Source organism: Papio anubis, chromosome 1, assembly GCF_008728515.1.
Source record: "Papio anubis isolate 15944 chromosome 1, Panubis1.0, whole genome shotgun sequence".
NCBI classification, from domain to species: domain Eukaryota; kingdom Metazoa; phylum Chordata; class Mammalia; order Primates; family Cercopithecidae; genus Papio; species Papio anubis.
The window spans coordinates 7,499,678-7,522,219 of record NC_044976.1 but is presented as its reverse complement, the minus strand read 5'-3'; the positions used below and the strand labels follow the sequence as shown (position 1 = coordinate 7,522,219).

At 41.0% G+C, this 22,542-nt stretch overlaps 1 protein-coding gene across 5 annotated transcripts in view; it reads left to right on the top strand.

The window, feature by feature from the left end:
• Positions 1-22,542, top strand: part of RERE (arginine-glutamic acid dipeptide repeats) — a 465,254-nt gene that overhangs the window by 143,204 nt on the left and 299,508 nt on the right. The gene's annotated exons all lie outside the window — the stretch shown is intronic.

The following is a 22,542-nucleotide window of genomic DNA, read 5'->3' as shown; positions in this document are numbered from 1 at the left end:
CACGTTGTGTAAATTGCTGAAGAAATGGAAGAATAAAGCCTTAGATTGCTATGGGACTGTCTCACTGTCTTTTCTAAGAAGAATTGTAATCTGTTGCCTTTGTGAGAGTCAAAGATAAAGTCCCCTGGGTTCATGTTTATGCATATTCTTGTACTTGAGGCTATTAGAGTTGATTAAAAGAGAGTGGCTTATTGAGGAAATGAGAATCTTAACATTTTTACTTAACATACGTTTAGCTTTAGATCAGCACTGTGGAATAGCACTTTCAGTGGCAATGGAAATGTTCTGTGTCTGTGCTGTCCATTGTGGTAGCTGCTAGCCACATGTGGCTCCTAAGCTCTTGAAATGTGGCTAGTGTGACCTAGGAGGTACATTTTAAAATTTTATTTAATTCTAATTTATTTAAATAGCCATGTAGATAGTGACTATTATATTGGACAGCATGGCCCTAGATTAAAGTTCTTAAGTGAGTCACGTGGCTATAAGAGGAATAATATCTGAGAACATTCTCTTATGTATAGACATTCTCTGGTTTTGTGGACACATGATTATTTCTACGTTTTTTCTTTAGAGAAAGTTGGAATGGAAGGGGGAATGTAAAGACTATTAGCATGTGAGATGGAGAGTTATAATTTACTTTTTGTATTTTTATTTTATTTTTATTTTTTGAGATGGAGTCTCGCTGTGTCGCCCAGGCTAGAGTGCCATGGTGCAATCTCAGCTCGCTGCAACCTCGGCCTCCCAGGTTCAAGCAGTTCTCCTGCCCTCATCCTCCCAAGTACCTGAGACTACAGACACATGCCACCGTGCCTGGCTAATTTTTTTTTTGTATTTTTAGTAGAGACGGGGTTTCACCGTGTTAGCCAGGATGGTCTCGATCTCCTGACCTCGGGATTGCCCACCTTGGCCTCCCAAAATGCTGGGATTACAGGCATGAGTCACCGCGTCCAGCCCCATAATTTAATTTTTAAAACAGAAAGACCCAAAAGTTGCCTGTTTTAAGTATTTAAGAAAAACATTAATGAGAACCATATTGTTTTTACTTAAGAATCTGTGCCCTTTGATTATAAAAGAGGAAAGCTTGTTAGTGAATAATGAAAAATGAAATCTAATAAATTGATTTTATTCATGCACCAAATATTTCATTACTTTCAGAGGTAAATGTGGCACAGTTCCTGTTCTCGTGGATCTGAACGGAAAGCAGGAGACCGTGCTTCTGCAGCTTGAGAAGGGTTGGCTTGGGAAACCAGGCTTCCCGAGGGGTGAGGGCCCTTTGGAGGGATATGAGAAGCCAAGGCAGGCTTCTTGAGGAGAACAGACAACTCTTCCTGTTAAGCAATACAAACAAACAGTTTTCCTGGGACCAGATTGATGTGTTTTAGATACTGTTTTCTGCAAAATGTTTATTGCTTGCCTCTGTGCTGTGGGATTCTAAAGATGTGAATTACATGGTTTGTCATCAGCAGTGTTGAGGTTTATTGAGCATCTTGTATCTGCTAGCATTGTGTGGATTGGTAGTTTACATGGATTATTTTGCTTATTCCTCACAACTCCATGAGATACGTTATATTATTATATTCATTTTGTCAGTGAAGAAAGTGAACTCTAGACAGAGAAATTGACTAGCTCGTGTTTATAAAGCTAGCAAAGACAAGGGTGTGTTCTGTCAGTGGAGCCCTACAGAGAAGGGTGCGGGGAGATGATACATGAAACATATGAATCAGTGAATAATAAGGGTTTTACATTATTCTTATGTGTTAGAATGCTAACCTGTAAAATACTGACTGTGTGATTACAAAAGGAATTAAGGGCAAGAATGCCTTGGCATGGATTGGAAGCATCAACGATTTTTTTTTTTTTTTTTTGAGATGGAGACTCATCTGTCGCCCAGGCTGGAGTGCAATGGCATGATCTTGGCTCACCGCAGCCTCCGCCTTCCGGGTTCAAGCAATTCTCCTGCCTCAGTCTCCCGAGTAGCTGGGATTACAGGCATATGCCACCACGCCTAGCTAATTACGTATTTTTAGTAGAGATGGGGTTTAATCATGTTGGCCAGTCTGATCTCGAACTCCTGATCTCAGGGGATCCACTCGCCTCGGCCTCCCATAATGCTGGGATTACAGATGTGAACCACCGTGCCCGGCCAAATTACTTTTCTGACACTTGAAGTGGATGTGAATGGTATGCATTTATCAAAAACCCCTCTTGGGCTGGTGGTAAGGACAGCATGAGCAAAGGTGAAAGGTGCTTGAAAGGGTGAGCTCAAGCACAGGGGATCTGTAGAGAAAGCTTGTATTGGAGAGTCGAGGGGGAGGCTGTTTAGGGAGAACTGGAGGAGTGGTTTCTTGAAGGAGGAAATTGGGCCTGATGTGATTTTGCTTCATAAGTTTTTGAATGAAGATACTAAAAATGGAGACAAATGTAGGTGGCATTTGTGTTTATAGAGAGCAAGAACAGGTCTCGGACAAATGAGGGCGCTGTGAATGGAGAAAAAGATTCACAGAACTGCCTCAGATGTTTTCCTCCAGTTCAAGTTAGTGACCAGCAATAACTGCCTATTTGGTACTCATCCCTGTGGGTGGTTGGGAGTCCCTGGGGACCAAAGAGGGATTCTGCCTTTGTCCCTGGTTTGGAGCCTGGGTTGTGATGAGGGCTCATTGAGGGCAGAGATACTTTTGCCTTGGGGACCCTAAGGTGGTTTTAGGCATTAAGAGACTCTTTTTCCTTGAGTTTCTGGTATTCCTTCTTGGTAGTTTAGTTTATGAGCACTTTGATTTAATGTCACACTTGGGAGGTGACACCTCTCTCATTGCTGTCAGGTTCTTTTTTTTTTTTTTGAGACGGAGTCTCGCTCTGTCGCCCAGGCTGGAGTGCAGTGGCCGGATCTCAGCTCACTGCAAGCTCCGCCTCCCGGGTTCACGCCATTCTCCGGCCTCAGCCTCCCGAGTAGCTGGGACTACAGGCGCCCGCCACCTCGCCCGGCTAGTTTTTTGTATTTCTTAGTAGAGACGGGGTTTCACTGTGTTAGCCAGGATGGTCTCGATCTCCTGACCTCGTGATCCACCCGTCTCGGCCTCCCAAAGTGCTGGGATTACAGGCTTGAGCCACCGCGCCCGGCCTCAGGTTCTTTTTTTTAATGTAAAAAAATACGTGACTTACTTTAGTCCTTCAGTTTGCCATTTGAGAATGTTTTGTGACAGAATCATTCTTTACATGGTTCTTCATTTGAGCTGAGTGTCTAACGTGAAAAGAAAGACCAGTTGGGTTATTTTGGATTATTTTTCTGAAACCCCATCAATAGATAAGGCACATGTTGATGTGACAGATGTCAGATTTCCACTGAGAACTCCTAAGATAGTTAAGTGCAGTTAAATTGGAAGATTTGTGTTATTCTTATCTGTGACTCACATACTGTTCTAAGGAAGAGACTTGGCATTGATCATTTATAAGTTTTGTAATGTGGAGATGAATTACACTGGGAAATTTACCATGGGTATTTAATTTTGTTGATTACTAACTTGTTGAACAGTTTTCTTACATACGGACTTCATAGACCCTTTATATGGTAATATTTAGTGTAAACCTTAAGAGTCCAGGTTGAGGATCTCAAATCCAAAAATATGATATCTGAAATGCTACAAAATTCAAAACTTTTTGGGTGCTAAGATGATGCTCAAAAGAAATGCTTATTGAACCATTTCAGATTTTCAGATTTAAGATGCTTAACCAGTAAGTATAGTACAAGTATTCCAAAATCTGAAAATACCTAAAATTTGAAACAGCTCTGGTCCCAAGCAAGGGATACTCAACCTGTATGTATGTATGTATGTATGTATGTATGTATGTATGTATGTAGTTTGAGTTTGAGTTTCATTCTTGTCACCCAGGCTGGAGTGCGATGGTGTGATCTCGGCTCACTGCAACCTGTGCCTCCTGGGTTCAAGCGATTCTCCTTCCTCAGCTTCCCAAGTAGCTGGGATTACAGGTGCCCACGAACACACCTGGCTAATCCTCTCGAGTAGCTGGTACCACAGGTGCTTGCCACCACACCTGGCTAATTTTTGTTGTGTGTGTGTGTGTGTGTGTGTGTGTGTGTGTGTAGGATGGGGTTTTGCGACATTGCCCGGGTTGATCTTGAACTTCTGGGCTTAAGCAGTCTGCCAACCTTGGCCTCCCAAAGTGTTGGGATTACAGGCATGAGCCACCACTCTGGGCCTTTTCTGCACAATTCTAATACTCTCTAATATTCTAAAAATGCTTTTTATCTATACCATATTATGTCATTTATTTAAACTATATCAAAAGTGACAGGCCTATATATAGGGAAGAAAGCAGCACATATCATAACCAGCTGATTTAAAAAAAAACTGTAATTTACCAGTTGCTGAAAATGGCACATGCCTCTAGGCAGTTAGTCATATTGTTAGTCACTTTAGAATTTGCAAGGTAGAGCACGGGGGAGAGAAAATAGAGGGATCTGTGCATTCCCCCAAGGCCCCATGGATTTGATCAAATTAACTTTAATCAGAAATGGCAGTTTTTCCATTTAAAGCTTTTGAGAAGACCTCTGTTTGCTGAAGTGAGAAAGGGGATTTCTCTGGAAAATGCTGTTGTAACTGTGTGCTCCATTTACATTTCAGCCTCCCAGGTTGCATTTGTCAGTTGCTTTTGGGATTTATGTTTTCTGGTAGTGTATATTGCCTTGCTTGCATTTTCCAGGTGATCTGAAGGGTCACTAGAGACTAGAGTTCTTCAGTATATGCTTACATTGGGCACCAAACTGAGCTTCTGATATTTTGATGGTTGTGGAGTATGAAATGATTACTTTGCTTGTAAAATGAAGTATGAGTATGTAAAATGGAGTATGAAATGAGTATTTTTCCTTGACAACAAAATTGAGGTTTGTCAAGTCAACATTGGGGAACTTGATTTTAAACAGTTGGTGGAATACAGATCTTATTTAATCTATCAGTTGCTCTACTGTCTTTATTTTACATTCTGTCCTCCAATTCTAATTACTGCTGATGAAATATTTCAAGAGCTTTGTTTGTTTGTTTTGCAGATAGAATTGGTATTTTACCCTGAGCAAATAGTATTAAAGATTTTTGTTTGGTTGGTTGGTGGTAAGCATCTGATACAAGGATGCTGGCATATTCTTGAGTTTTTGTTGTTGTTGTTGTTGTTGCTGCTGTTGCTGTAACAACAGTGTAAGGAGACACTGTAAACTGTGAAGTTACAATAGGATTGACATATTGATTGAGTCCATGAGTTACACTATATGAGATGGAAGCTTAGAAAGAAATAGCTGTGTGATATTGATTAAGCCTTGCCAACACAAGACTAGTTGGGAGGCTGGTCTTGTTGGGAGGTGGTCTTGTTGGGAGATCCGCTGACTTGCGGAAGAAATGGAGTCTCTACCTCCTTCAGTACTGCTTGGTGTTATCACAGTTATTGTTTGTATGTGTGATCCTATTCAGTTGTTTTCATATTTAAGATAACTTATTTGGTAAATCTCTGAGGACATAGCTGTTTTTTTGTTTTTTTTTAAATCCCGAAAAAGAAGTATGTATTATTTTCCTTCTGATGATGATAATGTCCAGGTCCGTAAATCAAAGGCTCCCTTTTAGCCTAGTGATATTTAACAGGGCTGTGTTAATAATTTATAAATGTCAAGATGAGGCCTCTCTTAGGCCATTGATCTATAGAAAAACCTGCAACTTTGCACATATTATTTAATGAAAGGTTGCATTTTAAATTTGCTATAGATTTAATTTGGGTATGTTTTGTTATAAATGGGAGCTGAATAATAAGACCAAAGAATAAATATTAAAAATTTAATAATTTGAATATCTTTTAATATGAAAATATTTATTTTTGAGATAGTTCTTATTCTGTTGCCCAGGCTGGAGTGCAGTGGTGCGATTATGGCTCACTGTAGTCTCAACCTCCCGGGCTCAAGTGAGCCTCCTACCTCAGCCTTTCGAGTAGCTGGGATTATAAGCCTTTGCCACCATGCCCAGCCAATTTGTGTAGTTTTTGTAGAGATGGGATTTGGCCATGATTCAAACTCCTGGGCTCAAGTGATCTACCTGCTTTGGCTCCCAAAGTGCTGGGACTACAGGCACAAACCACTACGCCAGCCAAAAGATATTATCGCATTAAACTTTTTCACTCCATTTTTTAAAGAAACATGATACTTAACTTTTTCTTATTTTGGCACTTCTCTTTTGGAGCCCTTTGTTTATTTCACAAATAAATACTTTTCTCAGTAATGACCTTCTTTCCAAGATCTTTGACAGATGCTTGCTTTAGAGGGGAATCATATTTATGTTGAAAACCCATGACGTAGACTTGAAGACATTCTCTTTTTTATTCCCAGGTAGGCATTGTCAGGGGGTATGAATTTTTATTAGAATATATGTTACATGCTAAACAGAACTGGAGTATATTATCTGTGATGTGAGATCATTATATCATCCTTGAGAGCTTGTTGTAATAAATTAAGCTCCTGGTCGGGCGCAGTGGCTCACGCCTGTAATCCCAGCACTTTGGGAGGCCGAGGAGGGCGGATCACCTGAGGTCAGGAGTTCTAGACCAGCCTGGCCAACATGGTGAAGCCCGTCTGTACTAAAAATACAAAAATTAGCCAGGTGTGGTGGCGGGCGTCTGTAATCCCAGCTACTCGATAGACTGAGGCAGGAGAATTGCTTGAACCTGGGAGGCGGAGGTTGCAGTGAGCCGAGATTGTGTCATTGAACTGCTTGGGTGACGAGAGTGAAACTCCATCTCAAAATAAATAAATAAATAAATAAATAAATAAATAAATAAGTAAATAAATAAATTGGACTCCTCTAAATGATAAAGATTATTTTATTCTTGAATGTATGGCTGTTTTCCTTATCAGGAGGGTAGAAACGAAAACCTTTTCTTCCCTCCATCTGATTCTAGTCATTCTGTCCTCCAATTCTAATTACTGCTGATTAAATATTTCAAGGACTTTGTTTGTTTGTTTTGCAGATAGAAATGGTATTTTACCCTGAGCAAATAGTATTAAAGACTTTTGTTTGGTTGGTTGGTTGTAAACATCTGATACAAGGATGGTGGCATATTCTTGAGTTTTTGTTGTTGTCGTTGCTGTTGCTGTAACAACAGTGTAAGGAGACACTGTAAACTGTGAAGTTACAATAGGATTGACATATTGATTGAGTCCAGAAGCCAAGTGTATCTGAGGCTGAATAACCATAGAGGTTATTGTTGACACCTGCAGTGGTAATTTTAAGTGACGTTTTTGAAGGTATGTGCCATTCTATGCTTTTTCATACTTTCCTTTTTCCACTTGCAGTGAAGAAATTTGTTTGCACGGGAGTAGATAGGAAGTGATGGAATAATACTGCATTTTTCTCTAGTTGCTAGAAACATCTTTCCTGTCATTAGCCAGAATTTGATAATTTCATCTCTTTAAATTAGATTTGCAGGCTGAGCATGGTGGCTCACACCTGTAGCCCCAGGATTTTGGGAGGCCGTGGTGTGAGGATTGCTTGAGCTCAGGAGTTTGAGACTAGCCTGCGAAACCTAGCAAGATCCCTTCTCTACAAAAATTAAGGAAACTTAGCCAGGTGTGATGATACATACCTGTAGTCCCAGCTACTCTGGAGGTAAAGGTGGGAGGATTGCTTGAGCCTAGGACGTCGAGGCTGCAGTGAGCCATGATCATGCCTCAGCATCCAAGCCTGGGTGACAAAGGGAAACCCTAACTCAAAAAAACAAGCAAAAAATATATTTCCAGAGTGAGATTATTCTTTTTTTTCTTTTTAAAAATTATTATTTAGTTTTTGTGGAGATGGGAGCTCGCTATGTTGCCCACACTTGTCTCAAACTCCTAGCCTGTAGTGATCCTCCTGCCTCAGCCTCGCAAAGTGCTAGATAGAATTTTAGGGATGAGCCACCACGCCCGGCTGAAATTTTTTTTCTAAATCTAGCAGCTTTCCCCTTTCTTTCTCTTACAAATGTAATCATACATTTCTCATGATAATGCTAACAGATATTGGATCCAGTTATACCTTTTCATATCAATGATTTTAAAGCAGTGTGCCTTCCTGAGGCATATAAATGTTGCTCTATTTGAATTATTTCAGATTCAAATTGTGGTACCAGCTAAACATCACTAGCGAACCCATTAAATTGCATTTTTTCTGGAGTTGAACTTTTGTTTTAACTTCATATAATTAGTCACTACATGTTTTCTTTTTCTCTTTTCACATGGACATTAAAAATTTTAATTTAGGCCCTCAAAAATGTTAAGAAAGTTAATTTTTAAATCTGATAACTCTTTTTAAAATTAATTTACAAGGTGAAAATCTTTCAAATAGTTTTTCCTTCGTTAATTCATTAGCCCAGAAGGGCCTGGCAAAAGTCATTTGGACAGCTGGTGTATTTCCCTGTGAAACAGCAGGGGGAGGTGTTCCCATCCTATGTGTCTTCTAGGACACATAGGGAAGGACTACAGCAGCCTGGATTTTATTAAATGCAGCATTTGGTAACATCATTAATACAGAATTTGTCCATAGGCAACTGTTACATATGTGGAGGGCTTCTCTGTGAATGAAAGAGTGTATTGTTTTCAGCTCAGGGTTTTCAGAGCATGGTCATGTACAGTCTTTCCATCATTCTACCATTGCAACTTCATTGGCAGTTCACAGAACGTTTTTGGCCTGTCCATAATATTCACTGGAAAGCATTCTTTGCCATCTTGAATATTTCATCCCTAGTAATTTGTTTTGATACCATCCAGCTCCATGGTTATTAGTACTTGTGCTTTGAGGACTCCTAGATTTAGGTCTAGCCCAGAGCTTTCTGACCACTCAACACATACATCTTAATACATTCCAACAGAATTCCCAGTTTTTGTTCTCTTTGCATGTCAGTAAATGACTGTAGTTGCTTGGATTTAAACTATATTGTCTTCCTTGGCTCTCCTTTTTTCTCACACCACATGGACTCTGTCAGCTGTTTCTGAGGGCTAGAACATGATCACTGCTGAACACCTTCACTACTATGACCTTGCCTGAGTTGTTTCCTAATCATAGAGGAGCCAGAGGGAGTCCGTTAAAATGTACCTCAGATTGTAACTTCTCTATGCAAAACTCTACCATGACTTTTCCCTTATTTGAGTAAGTACTGAGCTGTCTCTCCATCTCCAACTCTTCTTGCCCTCGCTGCTTCAGCCACCATGTCCCTTTGCTGTTGCTTGGACATGCCAGGTATGCTTCTGCCTGAGTCAGAGCTTTGCGCTTGCTTTTCTCTGCCCAGAATGCTTTCCCTGACTTTAACTGTGTAACTTGTACCTTACTTTCTGTTAGGTCCAATGATCCCTTGCCAGTGATTACCTTAAATTGATGACCTCTCCATGCCCATTGCCCAGCTTTGTTTTTTTTCTATAGCACATCTTATGGCCAACTTACAGACTGTGTCTGTAGAAATCTACTTGTTTGTTTATTGTCTGCTTTGTCCCCCACTAGATTGTAATCTCTCTGAGGTTAGAGATTGTGTGTGTTCTAGACATAGCTCCTAGGCCACCTAGTATGACCTCAGTAAACATTTGCTGAAATAATGGGGGAATTGACAGAATCTCCTCTGGAGATCGATATTTATTTGATGATCAGTGTTATAACTGCATTTTAGCATTATGTTCTAGGCCCTGGGACTTCTCCTGCCCTCCCTGGTTAGTTACTAGTTGCTGGCATCTGAATTGAATTGTTCTAGTGGCTCTTCTGCTTTTCTCTTTGAATGACATCAGGTTAACAGAGATGGCAGGGTTAATACATTTGGTCAACCTAGAATCATACCCAGTTAGAATGGCTCAGACATAGAAAACAGCAAATTGAATTTTGACTGAGACTTCTGTTTTTTAGTCAGAGCTACTTTGCCTTTTATCTTAGACTTGGAGATTCTAAGTTTTAAAAGAATGGCTCCGATGAGTTTTGTGGTTCCATTTTTCCCTTGATATAATTTGTACCTATGGATTAGAAGTGCATTTTGAATGCTTTTGATTTTTTCCTATAGGTGTGAAGTATAATTGTATTAAGTTAAATGTAAAATTCACCTTGTCGTTTCCTTTCATCACACGCTGAGAGCTTATGTGCCACGGTTGCAAATTACTTTGAATCTTAGGGCTTTGCAAACTGAAAGAAATGCTGTCCAACTTAATCTACTTTTGAACACGCTATACAGAGATGGTAAGCCTGACCAAGAATTCCTGTATATTAAAGATTACCGTGGTCCAAAGAAGGAGGCTCTCTTTCATTCTCAGCATTACGTGAAATAAAACTCTGTCTACTTGTTTAATTGACTATGTTTTTACAGCTTTAAAAGGTGGTTTTTCTCGGTTGCAGAGGTAAAGCTCATCCTTGTGAATTTCATAGCCAGATGCACCTTTGTTTGGCTGTAGTGAAGCCCGAGCTTTTTCTTGTTAGTTTGTAATGCTGCTGCTGCTGTTGTGTGTGTGTTTTTAAAATAGCTTTGTTGAGATATAATTCACATGTCATATAATTTACCTGTTTAAAATGTACAATTGGCTGGGCATGGTGGCTTATGCCTGTAATCCCAGCATTTTGGAGGCCAAGGTGGGTGGATTATTGGAGGGCAAGGCAAGCAGATTGTTTGAGCCCTGGAATTTGAAACCAGCCTGGGCAACACAGTGAAACCTCATCTCTGCAAAATACAAAAAAATTAGCCGGGTGTGGTGGCATACTCCTATAGTCCCAGCTGCTGGAGAGGCCGAGGTAGGGGAGATTACTTGAGCCCGGTAGGTCAAGACTGTAGTGAGCCGTGATCACGCCACTGCACTCCAGCCTGGGTGACAGAGTGAGACCCTGTCTTAAAAACACACGCACACACACAGACACTTCAATGCATTTTAGAATATTCACAGATACTGGCAACTATCACCACAATCAATTTTAGGACATTTTCATCATTCCCAGAATCTGCCCCATAACCATAGCAGTCACTCTGTATTTACCCCTTGCAACCCTAGGCAACAAGTAATCTGCTTTCTGTCCCTATGGATTTGTCTTTTCTGTACATTTATTACAAGTGGAATCATACAATGTCTAATCTTTTGTGACTGGCTCTTTTCATTTAGCATAATGTTTTCAAGGTTCACCCATACTGTAACATGTATCCTCATTTCTTATTGCTGGATATTTTATTGTGTGAATGTATACCACACTTTATTTACCCTTTTGCTTGTTTTTTGCATTTTTCTTTTCCACTTGGTTTTCTGTTTACAGCCATGCTTTGGGTAAGTGAGTTTAGGAATTCTTTTCCCCTTTCAGATCAGGGATGTGGTTTCATCAGCATTTGGCTTCCCTTGCCCTTGGCATTTGTGGACACCAGGTTTTCTCTTTAGTTGTGTGACAGCGGAAGCTTCCACTTGGCCCCAAGACCAGAGCAGGTCACCGATGAGTAATATTGTTCCTAGCAAGCTTCAGGACTTGCCAGTAAACAACAGAATTTTCAGGATACTTGCTCATGTTCTCCTAATTCACCCTCAAACATCTGTGGAATTACTGTTTCAAGTAATACTTTGAATTTGTCTAGTTTATTTCAGAGAACAAAGAACATGGCAGACTATAGTTTTTGTGATGGTGTTTTATGGATTGCATATTAGTGAAGCATAATTTCACATGAAGCAACACAGATGCTTAACCCTTTGAAATCTCTGCAGTAGACAAATAACTTGTTTAAAGCAGTGGTTCTCAACTGTGGGCACATTTGCTCCCCAGGGGATATGTGGCAGTATCTGGAGATATTTTTATACTTCTCATTGGGGCAGTGGAATCTGCCCCGGTGAGAACTACAAAATTGCGCTGTTGGAATCTATATGGGTTGAGGCCAGGAATGCTGCTAAATATCCTATAATGCACGGGATAGCCCCCCATAATATAAAATTATCTATTCCCAAATTTAGAGTGAGCAGTGCATTTCCCTAACCTGCTGAGTATAAAAGACACAACTGTTGGCAGTGTACAAGCTAGCTGTATATAATTGAAAAAGCTTCACATTTACAAGTATATGAAAGTAGTTACTTGTATGAATGAGTTTGTGTGGGTTTTTTTTTTTTTTTTTGAGATGGAGTCGTGTTCTGTTGCCCAGGCTGGAGTGCAGTGGCGCCATCTTGTCTCACTGCAACCTTTGCCGCTCAGGTTCAAGCGATTCTTGGGCCGCAGCCTCCCAAGTAGCTGGAATTACAGGCACGTGCCACCATGCCCAGCTGATTTTTTTGTATTTTTAGTAGAGATGGGGTTTTGCCATGTGGGCCAGGCTGGTCTCAAATTCCTGACCTCAGGTGATCCTCCCGCCTCGGCCCCCCACTGAACATGCTGGGATTACAGGCATGAGCCACCACCCCCGGCTGAGTTTGTGTGTTTTTTAAAGAAAGACAGGATTTTAAATTTTTATTGGAAACCTCCTGGGGCACCTCATCTTTGGGAATTTTTGCTTCAGATAATAAAGATTACATATTGTTTCTTATTTGATTTTAATTGGGTTGTTAATTGTAGCCTTGAGTTTTGCTGTTCTGAGTACTTTTGCACCCTCTGCAGCGGTCTTGTGTTTTGTCATTAGTATGTCTTTTTGGAAGAAATTGAGAAGCCTTATTTATTAGTGTCTTTTAATCTTAGTTCTCTCAGTTTTTCCCCCAAAGCTCAAGGAGATGTGGAAGTGCTGCTATCAGCATTAGACCCAGTCCTCATTAAAGGGTTTATTCTGTGCTGCCTTCTCTCTGATACCACAGAGGCTGCTCTTTGAATTTGACCTGGGCATCCCATTGCAGTTATTCAGGTTCCTTAAATAAGCCGTATATTCTGAGAATGAGTATTTAAACTCTTAGCAGGGTTGATAGAGTTTATTCATTAACCTCAGAGGTAGAGAATTGTGCAGGGGTATATGTAGCTATTTGCTTATGTGGTTGGTTTCGGTCAGGTGGAAGAACTTCACAACATGGAAAAACTCTCAATACCACATAACTTTCAGATAAAAAGCTGTTTTATTTCTGTCTGAGTTTACAGATCTGCTGACTTCGTATTTCCGTGATATCTTGCAGCTTCATCCGCAATTCTCTGGCATATTTTGAAGTATTCTCTGCATCAGGTTACTGTTTATGAGAATGCCTTACTTCTTATTCAGTGAATACAAGTGTTAGAGTGACATTTTCCTTTCCAGAGCAAAAGCCATTACATCTTCTTTCCCAGGCATGTTGATATGAAAGGCAACAGGAAAGGAAAATTGATTTCCCTTTGGAAGCAAGACGCCCAGCTGTAGGGTGCCTCTTTGGTTTTCCGCTGCATGCTGGCTGCAGCTGCTTCTCTTGGAGGCAGGACCAGCAGAGTAAGATGTTCATGTAGGTCTTCCACACGTGGACTGTCTCCTTGTATTCCTAAAGGAGGATGCTAGCACATTTTTTGGATACACAGTAAATGCAGAAATGGCACAGGCAAAAGTACTTGAGGTGCTTCGGTTCCTTACTTAGGCTTTCAGAGAACATGGATTTGAAAGTAAGCTTGTTTGGCCAACACTAACAACTCTTGGTGGAAAACATCTCCTACTGCCAGATAAGATGAATGTTCCTAGACTGCTCTTTTCATCTCAATAGCCTGCAGCAGCACCTTTTTCACTTAACCTAATCTGTTGGATAACTTGGCTTTTAAGGCCGTGTCATTTAAGGCAGGATGGCTTTGTGGTTAAGCGTGTAGGCTGGAGTCAGCTGCTTGGGTTCATATCCTAGGTCTCACACATAGTTGTGTGAGTTTGGTCAACTTGCTCAGCCTCTCAGTGCTTACTGTTGCATTGATCAGATATACATAACAGTGGCACTGACTGAATAAGAGTATAGTTAGGATAATCATATAACCTGGCTTTCATATGTTTTTCCTGCGTAGTTATTTGTTGTGTCTTTTTCCGCTCTCAAATGTATCCAGTTTGGATCATAAATTACATTGTCACCTTTGTTATAGTGAAGATTAAATGAGTTAACATGTGTAAAGTACTTAGTGCATGTTAAGTGCCCAGTAAGTGTTAGCTGCTTTATTATTTTGGGGATGTTCCCTTATCCCTTCCACTTGCTCTACTTAAATTTACTTTGTACTCTGCTCTTTTTCCCCTGTAACTGCGATTTCACTGAACACTCTCTTAAGTGAAGTTCCTCCCACCTGGACTGTCTTTCTCCTTCTCTTTGCGTCTCCTTATTCTACTCATGGTTTATGAACCAAATCAAGTATCTCTTCAGTTATTTATTCATGAAATATTTTTTCTCCCAAATAAAAGTCTCATCATAATGCCCTATTTACTGATCCAACGTTTGTGTGAGAGGGTGGGAAGGAAGAAGAAGTAATTTATTATTTTTCTTTCTGTGCCAGGCAGTGAGTTAAGAATTGGAAATACAGCAAAGGACAAAAAACAGTCAAGAGTCAGTCCCTCATCGAACTTCTAGCTGGGAGGTGGAGATAGAAGCTAACCGAATTACACAAGTAAATGTAAAACTGCAGTTGTGGAAAATGTTTTGAAGGGAATTGAACCTGTTTTGGACAAGAAAGCTATCCTCAGGACATTGCTGTTGAGCTATGACTTGAAGGAAGGGTAGGAGGCACCTAGGCCAGATGAAGAACATTACAAAGAGTGCGAAGAACCTGAGCAAAGGACTCTGGGTAGGAAGGAGTATGGTGTGTTGTGTGACTGGGTGTAGACTGAAAGTGCTGTGAGATGAAGCCAAAAAAGGATAAGCACCTTGTAGATCATGTTAAGGATGTGGATTTGTAATGTACCAAAGTGAGGAGTCCCTGAAGTATTGTAAAATGGGGATTGACATAATGTCATTAGCCTTTTTAAAGGAACACGCTGGCTGCAGTACAGGAAAATAATTGTAGGAGTTCAGAGGAGTGGATTTGAAGAGACTAATCAAGAACCTGATTCAAGTGGTCCAGCAAAGCCATACTAGTAGATTGAACTAAGATTTGTGATGTTGGAGGTGTTCGGAGGTACAAGTTTGAGAGAAATTCATAAGGTAACAATAAGAGAATTTGTTGATGATGGGATGTAGGGATGAAAGAGGGGAGACAGGAGGATTGCTTGAGCCCAGGAGTTTTAAGACTAGCCTGGGCAACATAGTGAGACCTTGTCTCTACAAAAAATTTTAAAAATTAGCCAGGCATGGTGGTGCATGCAGAGTATGCCTTTGGTTTGGACATGTTGAGGTACCTTTGAGATATCCAAGAAGGGACCCCAGGTGGACAGTTTTCACATGCATCTGAAGCTGAAGGGGAAATCCAGTAGACCTGTGCATGTGTGGATCCTCCTGTGTGTCCTGGTATCTGATTGCCGATGAATGCATTATATATGAGATTGGCCAGGTAGAAAGTAGAGGATGAGGAAAGAAGGAGTGCCCCAACATAAATCCTACACTGGTTGGCCTAGCATAAGAAGTGGAGGGAGCAGTTAGATAGGCCCTGGAGAGGATCATGTCTAGAATGAAAGGGAAAGAGTACTTCCAGGAGGGTGTGTGGCCAGCCCCTGTCAGCTGTTACTGAATAATCCGATAATAACGAGGAAAATGCTCTCCTGAATTTGCTACAGAGAGGAAATTGCTTGAATGGGAGTTCCTTCATGGACTACGACATGGTAGACATGATCCTTGCCTTTGTGGACTTTGCAGCTAGTGGGGAAGTGATGTAAGTTAACAACTGATAACAGTAGTGGGATCAATGAGGGCCATTTTACAGGCAGGATCCATGGGGCAAAGAGAAGGCTGGACTGTGGGTAGGTCTGGGAGGCCTCCTGGAGTTGGAGAGCAGAAATACTGGAGACTCTTGAGGGTCAGTAGAAGGTACACAGACAAAGGGGCGGGGAAGAGTATTCCCAGCAGTTGGGTTCTAGGGACTGAAGGAGTGTCGTGAGGCAGCAGGAGGAGCGTGCAGGAGGGGTGAAAATGGAAGCAGTAGGGGAGAGGTGAGGCTGGAGAGGTGAAGGGGCAGCCCCATAATCTTTGAAAAGGAATGGTGGGCATTGAATTGTATGCTTAAAATGGTGATTCATATGGAATGTGAATTATATCTCAATTGAGCTATTATTGAAAAAAAAGTGGTGGGATGTCAGATATGCTGGCTGGCTGGCCACACTGGAGAACAGATTGGGAGGAAGGCAAAGGCAAACAATGTTTTGTAGTCACAAAGACCTGTTAGAAAGCAATTGTATTCATCTGTGTGAGGGATGATGATGGCTTGAAGTAGGTAAGCTAAGATTCAGTTGGAGCAGTGGGTCCATTACAGAGGTGTTCAGGATGTGTCTGGTAGACTAAGTGCTAAGCAAAATGCCTAGAGTGTGGTCGGGCATTTGAAAAATATAAATATGTCTTACTGTGGTTGAGTGAGGAAGAATTAATTGGAGGACTTCACTCAATGTATTTAGTCAAAAGTCAAGCATCCTAACAAGTAGCCTGGCTTGAGCAGTGGAGATGAGTAGAGCGTGAGGACTGGGAACTCAGGAGCAAGGGGCAGATTTCCATGGATAAGTCAGTTTTACATGACCCAAGAGGAGATATTTTTAATTTTTTTCTTCATTTGTAATTAATTCTACATGATTTGTTTCTTAATCATGGAACTGGATAGATTTTTACCCCCCGCCCCCAAATAAGTTTCTTGAGGATAGGGGTGTTTTGGCTACCTTTATATCTTCCATAGCTTATTGTCTACCATAGTAGATATAAATCATGACTGAAACAAATATATATTATTGATATTTTACATTTGTAAAGCACTTTGCAATCTATAAGTACAATGTAAATGTACTTATGTAAATATAGTATACTTACGTAATTCTCACCAGCAGCATTGTGAAATAGGTAGGTATTGTCCCCATTTACAGCAATGAAACCACACTCAGACAGGTAGAGTGATTTGCCCAAGGCAGTAAAGCAAGCAGCAGTGCTAAGAACTTGGATCTTGGCTTGTCGGTCCAGTATCCCCAGTTCTGTCCTGGGTCCCTTCCTTAAGCTTAAGTACTGACAGGAAGTGGTTTTCTTTTTTTTTGTTTTTTAAGAGGGTCTCTCTCCCCTAGGCCAGAGTGCAGTGGTGGTGATCACAGCTCATTATAGCCTTGAACTCCTGGCCTCAAACAATCCTCCCACCTCCCACCTCAGCCTCCCGAGTAGCTAGGACTACAGGTCTGCACCACCATGCATAGCTAATTTTTAAATTTATTTTTCTTTTGTAAAGATGGGGTCTTGCTGTGTTTCCCAGGCTGGTCTCAAATGATTGCCTCCTTGCCTCAAATGATTTCCCCACTTTGTTATCCCACAGTGCTGGGATTATAGGCATGAGCAGCTGTACCCAGCCAGGAAGTGGTTCTCTTAAATCAGATTTGGACCATGAGCATGACTGAAATTTTCGTGCTTTATCTGAATTGGTTTTGAGAAGTAGTGTGAGGTGTTTGTGGGTGGTGTTGGCTTCATTTTGAAGAGGTAAGGTGGTGTTTGTGGAGGCTGAAGTAACCTTAAATGAAGAGTAATTCTGTATATTGACTCTTGAAAGCTTTGATCCTTTCCCCTAGATTAAGTGGGGAATCTCATGGGGTCCAAAAACTGTAAGGAATCTGACCTTCAACTAAATAGGTGAAGCTGCTATTATCTGGGCTTTGGCAACTGCCCACATTTTCTTACTTAAGATGAAATGATGATGTATAATCTTCTAATCAGGAAATGATTGAGAGGAATATACCTAAAAAGAGTCCTAAGGGTACTGCCTTTGGAAATGTATAACTCGTAAGTGTATTTTGAATATCCTCTGCACTCAAGTGTGAGCAAAAAATGTTTTTATGAGTTTTAAAATTTTTGTCAAAAAATTGCACTCACTTCCTGGGTGATCTCATTCAGTCTCATGGCTTTAAAAACTAAATTATTATCTCCAGCCTGGACCTCTGCCGACATAGACTCTACGTGATTTTCTAGGCTTCTCAAGCTTAACACATTCAAAGCCAAACTCCTGGTCTCCCCTTGAAACTCAAATAGCAGCTTCATCGGTCCAGGCCAGATTCCTTTTTCTTTTTTCCCTCTCACTCTCACCCTCACTTCAAAAGTTTATCAGCACATCATATTTATTTGACTCTTATCTATAAAACATGTAAAACATGAGACTTTTCCCCTTCTCTGCTGCTACTACCCTAGCCCTTCCCAGCTGCTGCTTGTCTTCCCTGGGTGATTGTGCCCCCCTGCGCCCCTTGAGGTTGTTCTCAGCGGCCAGAGTGATCTCTGGTAAACAGAAGTCAGATCATGCCTTTCTTTGCTACTCACATCCCTGCTGAAGTGTCATTCGAGTAACTTCATTTCACTTGAGTAAAAGCCAGAGAGAGACCTTTTCCTGGCCCACAAGGCCTGCCAGGATCCAGGTCCTCCTCCCGCTGCCTCTTCACCTCTGAACTCATCTCTGACCTCTGTCCCCCTTCTTGTGCTACTCCTGCCCCTCTGGCCTCCTGTGTCTTGAGTGGGCCTGGCTGGTTCCTGCTTCTGGACCTTGGCACTTCTTTCCCCTCTTCAGGAATCACCTCCCTTCATGTGTCCTTGGCTTTCTCTCTAATGCACCTAGTCAGGGTCAAAGCCCCTTCAGAGAGGGCTTCCCTGAACATCTTGTTTAAAATTGCAGTCCTGCCACGCTGTCTGTCCCCCTTAGATTTCCCACGTAAGATCTTCTCATTAGGTATGGTGCCTTTTGTTGATGGTCTCTCTCCACTGCTGAGCACATAAGCTCAGGATAAGGGCAGGGGTTTTGTGTTGAGTTTTCTGCTGGTTACCAACACCTGGAGCAATAAGTAGCACATAATAGGCATTCAGTGACATTTGTTCACTGAGTAGCTGAAGCTTGTTGTAAATCTGAAATGTGTTCTAGATTAGATTTTCCTCCTTTTCTTGTTTAAAGTATGTTATAATGTGTTTCCTGTTTCACTGGGTTGGGTAGTGATTGGCACAGATATTTTCAATGTTTTTGGCTTTCTGACTGGAGAAAAATAGCTTTGAGGGCAGAGTGAGTATGTTTCTTAAATCTGTCTATGTGAATCATCAGCATGGATGAGTGTAGGAGAAGTTGGTGCCTGTGAAGAGCTGGAGACCCTGGCAGCACAGGCAGCAGGAGTTCCTGTGCAGGCCAGATAGGGTTGAGCTTTGAGACAGCTGCGCTGGCATCCTACTTCATGCCCACTGGCTGCGTTCTGGAGACTGTAAAGTGAGGATGACAACTTCTGTCCAGTTCACTTCATGAGTTGAAAGAATCAAATGAGGAACTTGCTCTATAAACCTCATGTTGCTATAATAAAGATGCTGTTGTTCTGTTGTCTACTTTGTAGATCATTTCTAGCAAATCGAAGTGACAGCTCTCCTTCTCAGTGCCATCTGGTTCCTCTCTGGGTCCCTTTCTTTAGCTGTCACATCATTGGTATGTGTTGATCACGGTACACTAAGGCTCAGAAGAATTATGATTTGTATGTTAAACGCAGAGGAAAAAATATATTCCCATTGAGCTGTATTTTAGAGCCAAATATAAATGGTAATTGGATTGACTTTTGCTTATTGTTCATACTTACCTGAAAGTTGGTTATATAAATATATCAATATATAAATGATATGGTATTCATATAATTTAATATATTAATAATATAACATACAGATAATGTAATATGTAAATAGATCCAACTTTCAGATAACTCAACATTTATTTTATAAATATACACATATACTGGATTTCATTTTATAGACATCTTTATTGTTTCTTGAATTTTTAACTTTCTTGCTCACTTTTGGCAGAAACAACTCTATTTTCTTTGTAAATAGAAACAGTGTATGATTTTGTAGTGAGTAGTGTTGAATGTACAATTTGGACTTACTATTTTTTCTCTCTGAGTACTGAAAAAATGTTTTCTACACAGTTTTCTGGAGCAGTTATCTTGTTAACCCCAGGGAGAATGATTTTTTTTTCTTAAAGTCATCAGAAGTGTTTCTGTCCGAAACTGCAATTGCAGTAGAGGGGTTTTCCGCCCAAGCTTTTCATTCTTTTTGGACTCCCAATAGACATTGATGGGTTTTCAGGGTCAAAGAGGGACTTTTTAACAGCTAACAGTGTTAGCTCATAGTTTTTTTTGTTGTTTGATTTTTGCTTTGAGACGAAGTCTCGCTCTGTCTCCCAGGCTGGAATGCGACGGCGCGATCTCGGTTCATTGCAACCTCCACTTCCTGGGTTCAAACGATTCTCCTGCCTCAGCCTCCCAAGTAGCTGGGATTACAGGCGCGCACCACCGCACCCGGTTAATTTTTGTATTTTTAGTAGAGACAGAGTTTTGCCATGTTGGCCAGGCTGGCTTTGAACTCCTGACCTCAGGTGGTCTGCCCGCCTCGGCCTCCCAAAGTTCTGGGATGACAGGCATGAGCCACCGCCCCCGGCCTGATAGTTTTCTTTCTTTCGTGATTGGCTCGTTCGTGCTCTAAACTTAAGACTTGTCGAGAAAGTAGTACGTCTCTGTATTTTCAGTTGCTAGCACTAGTAGCCTACCAGGACTTGGGGGTTTATGAATATCCATTTAGCAGATGGTTCATCTGGGCAAAATGTTGTAGGCAGTAATAATTTTTCCTTTTCTTGAAATATGTTTAGAAAATAGAAATCCTATTTGAAAGCATGTTTCTTACATAAGAAGGAAGTAATCTAGTTTTGTGCTACATGCGTTCCTTCTTCTAATGTAACTTCTGATGCATGATTGCTCCTTTATCACCTGTCTCCCAAAGACTGTTAATACTTTCTATTTTGCTGAATGTCTAAGGATATTTTGAGAGGCTTATGAGGAGGTCTTTTCCCGTGTGAGATTTGACCTAAGAGCTCTGCAGAGAATATATGGTAATTGTTATGGTTTTAGCATGACCAAAGAGAATTTTCTTTTTTCTTTTCTTTTTCTCTTTTTTTTTTTTTTTTTTGAGATGAAGTCTCTCTCTGTCGCCCAGACTGGAGTCCAGTGGTGCAATCTCGGCTCATTGCAACCTCTGCTGCCTGGGTTCAAGCGATTCTCCTGCCTCAGCCTCCCTAGTAGCTGGGACTACAGGTGCCCACCGCCATGCCCGGCTAATTTTTTGTATTTTTAGTAGAGAAGGGGTTTCACCGTGTTAGCCAGGATGGTCTCGATTTCCTGACCTTGTGATCCGCCCGCTTCAGCATCCCAGAGTGCTGGGATTACAGGCATGAGCCACCATGCCCGGCTGACCAAAGAGAATGTTTTCTGCATCTGAAACATGTAACTGCAAACTGATTTGTTTATGGTTGTTGTTAAGAGGACCAATCTTTTGTTTGTTTGTATGGACTGTTTCCTTTCTTGCTGTAGGTGCATGAGAAACAGAAACTTCTTAGATTTATCATTTGCTTCTTTTTGTTGCATTTGAACATTGAGAACAAGGACCATGAGTTTTCTCCTCCATTGTGGTTTTAGTTCTAACGGCTGGCACATAGGGTTTAGTGAAGATTTGTTGAATAACTGAGATAGGGTATTGGGGAAGATCATAAGAAAAACACAAAAGATAAATTATTTATTTATAAATTTATTGTTAGGTCTATTCTAAAACTGACTTATAAAGAAAAAAAATTTTCCTGCTATAAAATATCTGTAAGAACTGTGTTGGGTTGGAGTTTGGGATTCACTTTTCCCATTGCAGACTCTTAAAAATCTCGGATTTTTCTTCTTGGGTTTCTTTTTGGGGAGGACTTTATTAGGAATAGCATTTATAGTAGAAATTTGGAAGACTGTAAAAACCACTTAATAGTCCCTAAAGATGGAAGGTTGTTTCCGGAAGCTGTTATGTTTTGTTAAGGCAGAGATAATACATTTTCTCTCTCTCTCTCTCTCTCTCTCTCTCTCTCTCTCCCTCTCCTTTCTTTTTTGAGACAGAGTCTGTCTGTCAGACTGGAGTGCAGTGGCGTGGTCTTGGCTCACTACAACCTCTCCCTCCTAGGTTCAAGTGATTCTCCTACCTCAGCCTCCCAAGTAGTTGGGACTATAGGCATGTGCCACCATGCGCAGCTACTTGTTTTGTGTTTGGTGGAGACGGGGTTTCACCACGTTGGCCAGGCTGGTCTTGAACTTCTGACCTCATGTGATCCCCCTGCCTTGGCCTCCCAAAGTGCTGGGATTACGGGTGTGAGTCACCACGCCCGGCCAGTAATACATCTTTAGAGAGATCATTTTCCTTGGAACATAACTGAGAACAGTAGGATGATAAGATGTGTAAAATGTAGCTGAAGGTGGAAAAATCTTGCTTTGAAGCTCTCACTTTCATTTGAGTTAAATATTATTTTTATTCTTGAAGGAAGTTCTGGGAGTTTGTAGAAGTAGCCAGAAAATATGTTTAGAATATAGTGTCCTATGAGAGATCCTGAGACGTTTTTGACAGCGCTACAAACTAGTACTCTTTTTTTCAGGTGGAAATATTTTATTTTATGGTGGAGATGGGATCTTACTTTGTTGCCA